Source organism: Petaurus breviceps, unplaced genomic scaffold (genome assembly GCF_028583685.1).
Source record: "Petaurus breviceps papuanus isolate PSGF00001 unplaced genomic scaffold, PetGlider_PUasm1.0 174, whole genome shotgun sequence".
NCBI classification, from domain to species: domain Eukaryota; kingdom Metazoa; phylum Chordata; class Mammalia; order Diprotodontia; family Petauridae; genus Petaurus; species Petaurus breviceps.
This window is the reverse complement of record NW_027185761.1, coordinates 50,758,661-50,764,766: the sequence shown is the minus strand read 5'-3', so window position 1 is coordinate 50,764,766 and position 6,106 is coordinate 50,758,661.

Below are 6,106 nucleotides of genomic sequence, written 5' to 3'. Positions count from 1 at the left end.
CTGACAAATTTGGCTTTTTAAGGCTTTCTTCTCCTCATTGCCTTTTTGAGCCTCTTTTTGCCAATTGAGTTAGTCTGTTTTTTAAGGTATGATTTTCCTCAGTCAGGCTGTTGACTCTCATTTTGTGATTTTCTTGCATCATTCTCATTTCTCTTCCCAATTTTTCCTCCACTTCTCTTATCTGCTTCTTAAGGTCCTCTATGGCCTGTAACCAGCTTGTATTTTCCTTTGAAGCTTTTGGTGCAGGAATTCTGACTTCACTGTCTTCTTCCTGTTCCATGCTTTTATCCTTTTTGTCCCCAGAATAGGAGTCTAATGTTGTAATCTCCTGTTTGTTTTGCTTCCTTTGCCTGGTCATGTCCCCCCTCGGTGACTTGAGCTTTTTGCCACAGTAGGACTCTACCACCAGACAGGGGAGCTTTCGTCCCAAACACTGGGGTTTTCTCAGCTGCCGGAGGTATTATTTTGGTGCCCTCTCTGAGGCCTCCACATGCTCTGGCAAGCTGGTCATGCACCCCAGGATCTCCACCCTAGACTGCAATCCAGATCCAAGCAGGTTAAAGCAAGAGCGATTACCCCTCAGACTGGTCACTTGGTCCCCCTACACTCTTCAGGCCAGGAGCTGAAGCAGCCATGTGGCACCAGCTGAGCCAAGGTGTCTCAGTGGCTTCTCACCCTAGGGGCAAAAGCCAATGCTCTCCCAACTACTGGTCCCAAAGTCCACACTGCACTTACCTCTTTCTTTGTCCTTCACATCTATGTGTTGATAAATCTGGAAATGGCCACAGCTGCTGGTGATCTAGATTCCCTCTGGCCAGCAGCTGGTCAGACCCACCCTGGGGCTAAAACCTCCGACTCACATGGGCCTGGGCTCAGCTCCCAGAGCTCTGAGTTGGCCAATTCCTACTGGTCTGCTGGGCTGTCCTCAGTGGGAGGTTAGCTTCTCTGTGTCATTTTGTGGATTCTGTAGCTCCGAAGTTTGTTCAGAGTCCCATTTTACATGGATTTCAGAAGGTACTCCATTATCTTGACTCTGCTGAACCTGCCCCCCTCTTCTTTTTCCCTTGGGTTCTTTTCAAAATCCTACCCCAGTCTCAACCTATTCAAAATTTCCTTGCCTCAGGGGATAAGTGAAAAACTCCAAATCTTAGTAGCTTACATATATGGATCCAGACTATTGCCCATCTCTAGAGAAGGCATTAAAAGACTGCTAACTGGAATAATAATAAATATTTCCATTTCACTTAAAATATTGCTCCAAAGCAATCTCCTCTTATTACACTCAAGATCTCTCTTTGCAGACAGGAAAAATCTACTACTCTCAAAACAAAAACAAAAAAATTTCATATTATGCCTTAAAAATTGTTTCTATATTTTCAAATTTCACTCTAATCCCAGACAGAAGGAAATTGAACATTAAATGACCCCCAATTGTTTGCCTAATGTAAGTTTTTAAGTGTATGCAAGCTATTTTCTTTATCTTTTAATATTCCTGAAGGAGATAAATCACCTGGAAAATGTATAAAGTTCTACCCATTTATAATTTTGAAATCAGTGGCAGGTTAGTGTATCCTACCCCTCTGGAAAATGACCAAGGCTATCATCATCATGGCCAAGTCATTCCATGCCTGAGGCTATCATTTCCTTCTTTCCCTTTCTCCTTGGCTTTATGAGGTCACTGACAAATGAATGCCTTCTATTTCTACTTCCAAACTGCCTGGGGCCAGGAACTAAACCTGATATATAAATTGAAGGGAATAGTGAGAGTGACTTTTACCCACCACCACCCCCTGCAACCCTACCTAACAAGAGGACTTGTCAACTGTCTACTGTATATCAGTACTATTTTTGGTTGGTTGATTGGGAAATGACATCACGATGTTACGGGTCAAGTTACAATGCATCCAACTATGATTGACCAGACCAACACAAGCTCAAAATGCTCTACCACAAATTGGGTACAAATAGTCCATTTGAACATTTGGGGTGGATTCTCTAAATTTGCACATTTCACGTTTCTTTTGAATTATTTCATTTCTGCTTTGCTTAGAGAGCACAGCACTTTCTCTGATGAGCACACACAATGCTGGGTGGTCCTCTTTCAGTGTCTCCCATGTCACACAATCAATTCCAAAGTTCTTAAACAAGACCTTAAGAGTGTCCTTACATGGTTTTTTAGGAAAGCATACATTTGGCATTTGAACAATGTGGCTACTCCTGGGGTTCTGGATAATGGATGAGGCTCTCATGCTTTCCCAGTCACCAATGGAGTGAAACAAGCCTCTGTGCTTGCTCCTATGCTTTTAAGCATGATGTTATCAGTCATGTTGTCAAACACCTTCATTGAGGATGAACATGACTTCAAGGTCAGATACCACACTGAGGGTAGATTCTTCAACTTGAAAAACTACAAGCTGAGACCAAAGTGGAAGGAGTGTTAGTGCTTGATTTTCTGTTTGCAGATGATTGCGCACTCAATGCAGCCTCTGAAGCTGAGATGTAACAAAGTATGGATTGATTCTCTGCTGCTCATGCTAATTTTGGCCTAGCAATTAACACCAAGAAAACACAGGTGCTCCATCAGCCAGCACCACACCACCCAGATGTGGACAGTAAATGGAGAAGTTTTGAATGCTGTGGATGTTTCCTTACCTTGGCAGTGTACTTTTGAGGGATGTACACATTGATAATGAGGTTTCCAAATGATTTGCCAGAGCTAGATCAGTGTTTGGGAGGCTCCAAAGGAAAATGTAGGAGAGGAGAAGTATTAGACTGACCACCAAACTGAAGGTCTACAGAGCCTTTGTGCTGACCTCATTGTTATATGCTTGTGAAACCTGGTCAGTCTACCTGCCCCATGCTGGGAAACCAAATTGCTTCCATTTAAATTGTCTTAGAAAGATTCTGAAGATCACCTTAGAGAATAAGATGCTGTGTTCTAGGCAATAGATCTACAGATATAAAGAATGAAACAATTCCAGTTTTCAAGAATTGCCTTAAATCCTAACTATAGTAGAAAGAGTACTGAGCTTAGAGTCAAGAGAATTCTGCCTATATGGCTTAGGATTAATGCCTTATAACAGAGTCTAGAGGTTGGAGGTATATAGGTCAGTTTAAAAACCATCTACTTCCTCTTGGGTGACCCACAACATAAAAAAATGCCCTTTGTAAACTTGAAGTTCCATATCAAGATGAGTTGTTATCATTATGAGAGTCAGAGCTGACAACCAGAGGATACTTGTAGTCCCTAATTACTGAGATCTGAAGAGGCTTAAAGAGGGAAGAGAGGAACTCTATTGTTCTAAATGCCTGACATCCATGAGGCAGTCAAGAATGCTATTACTGGAGCTGCCTTGGTATCACCAAGCTCATTCTCTCCTCTTTCAAATATGGAGGGATGAAGAATGTTTATTGCCACTGATGTGGACAGACCATAGATTTACACCATTAGTAAATATACAATGGACAGCCACTTCAAATGAAGAATGGCCTGGACTCAGAATTGAATAGAAAGGAGAGGCTGGGTGGCCTTTAAAAAACTACACACTCCTTTTTAAAAATTGATCATTTTTAGGAGCCAAGATGGCAGAACAGAAGCAGTAACTTTTCTAAGCTCCTCTGTGAATACCATCACTAAACTTTAAAAAGTGAATCAGAAAGGATTTTGGAATGTCAGAATCCACTGGGAGACAGAACCTGGCAGAATCCAGCCCAGGAAAGTACCCATGTGGGTCAGGACAGGGGGAGTGCAGAGGACGTGGGGGCTGCAACATCTCAGATGAGAGAGCAGACTACAGCAGAGAGAGAAGGAGCCCCAGCCGGCGGACTCACCCACCCCAAGGGTGACTCGTAGCTGTCTCACCAGCATCTCACCACGGAATTGGAGGATCCATTGGAGCCATGTAAGAAAGGGCTCAGGGCCCCCGGAAGAGACAGGAGCTTCTTCTGGGACTATCAGCCCCCAGCCTTGAAGTTTAGAAACTGCTTGCCTGAATTTCCAGAGCCTAGGATGACAAAGTGAACTCTGGCTGCTCTGATCCCCCCTCCCTGACCTAGAAAACCCTGAGATAAGTGTCCCACTCAGAGTGAAATCCTGAGACAGTGAAAATAGCCTCAGGCTTGGGAGTCATTGAGAAGGGGTGTTTAACTGAGGCAGCAAGGAGTCTGAGGAGAAGAGGGAAGGGGTCCCAACAAGCCCTACCTCATGTGACCACAGCAAAAGCCTGCCTGAGCAGCAGTCCAGGGACATAGAGGCAGAAATCTGGAGTGACCACCACTCCTCCACAGAGTACTCTGTGAGCATCAGCATAACTTAACAGAAACACTGAGAGCCCTTGCCTAGGCCTCAATCTACACACCCAGAGGCTATAGCACACAAAGCCAAAAACCAGGCACTGAGAAATTAGGAAATAGGAAGTTACAATGGGAAGGAAGGAAGCTGAGAAGGAGAAGGGGAAGACAGATTAGAGCTTATTATAGTGAGCAAGAATAACCAAATACAGAGGACAACATGGACTCTATAGTCATACCTGAGACCACAGAAGGAGATATGAATTGGCCTCAAGCCCAAAAAGCACTCTTGGAGGAGCTCAAGAAAGATTTTAAAGGCCTTATAAGGGAAGCAGAAGACAAATTTAAATCTACAGTGACCAAATTGGAAAAAAAGTTTCACTGAAGAAAATAAATCCTTAAAAAGTAAAATAAGTGAAGTAATTGGAGAAAATACCTCCCTTTAAAAAGGACCTTCAAAAACTAACTGAAGAGAATAATTCACTAAAACATAGAATCAATCAAATTGAAGATCAGGTCTTTATGATGCTCCAAGAGTCAATCAAACAAAACATGAAGATTGAAAAATTGGAAGAAAGTGTAAAATATCTCACTGGAAAAACAACTGACCTAGAGAACAGATCCAGGAGAGATAACTTAAGAATTATTGGTCTACTGGAAAGCCATGATGAAAAAAGCAGCCTGGACAACATCTTCCAAGAGATTGTCAAAGAAAACTGTCCTGAAGTCCTGGAATGAGAAGATAAAATAGTTATTGAAAGAATTCACCGGACTTCCCCTGAAAGAGATCCCAAATTGAAAACTCCAAGAAATATAGTAGCCAAATTCCAGAATTACAAGATTAAGGAGAAAATACTGTAAGCAGCCAAAAAGAAACAATCCAAATATCGTGGAACTACAGTAAGGATCACACAGGACCTAGCAGCTTCTACATTAAAAGATTGGAGGGATTGGAATTTGATATTTTGTAGGGCAAAAGAGCTAGGACTGCAACCCAGGATTAAGTACCCAGCAAAACTGAACATAATCTTTCAGGCAAGGAGATGGTCATTTAATGAAATAAGGGACTTCCAGACTGTCCTGATGAAAAAGTCAGAGCTCAATGGAAAATTTGATCTCCAATTACAAGACTCAAGAAAGACATAAAAAGGTAAACAAGGAAAACACACACTCACACACACACACACACACACACACATGCACATAACTTGGGATGCAATAAGAGCAAAATATTCACATCCCTATATGAGAAGCTAATAACTGTCAATATCAAAATTTATATGATTATCATGACCCTTAAAAGGGCTATACATAGATAGAGGATGTGGGTATAAATGAACTAAGCTGATGATATTAAAAAAAAACCTTATAAAGGGGATCAAAGGGACTGCAATGGGATAAAAGGAAAGGATGAGACAGAAAAAGGTAAATTATGCAATACAAAGAGGCGTAAAAACACACTATAATAGAGGGGAAGGAAAGAGGGAAAGGAACATCATTTGAACATTATTTTTATTGGTTCTAGTTCAAAGAGGGATCAACATAATCAGTTAAGTTTAAGATTCTAATGTGAAAAGACACAAAAACTCATTAAATAGAGGGAAAAGAGAGAGGGAAAGGAGCACTGTATGAAATTTACTCTCATTGGTTTGGGTCAAAGGGGGAATAACATACTCTGATAAATATAAAAATCTATTGTGTCCTATAGGCAGTAGGAGAGTAAAGGAGGGACAAAAAGGGGGTGGGGGATTAAAGGGGAGGGAAATAGTAGTAAGGGGAGAAGGTAGGTAAAAAAGGGGGGGGGGTTGCCGGGAGG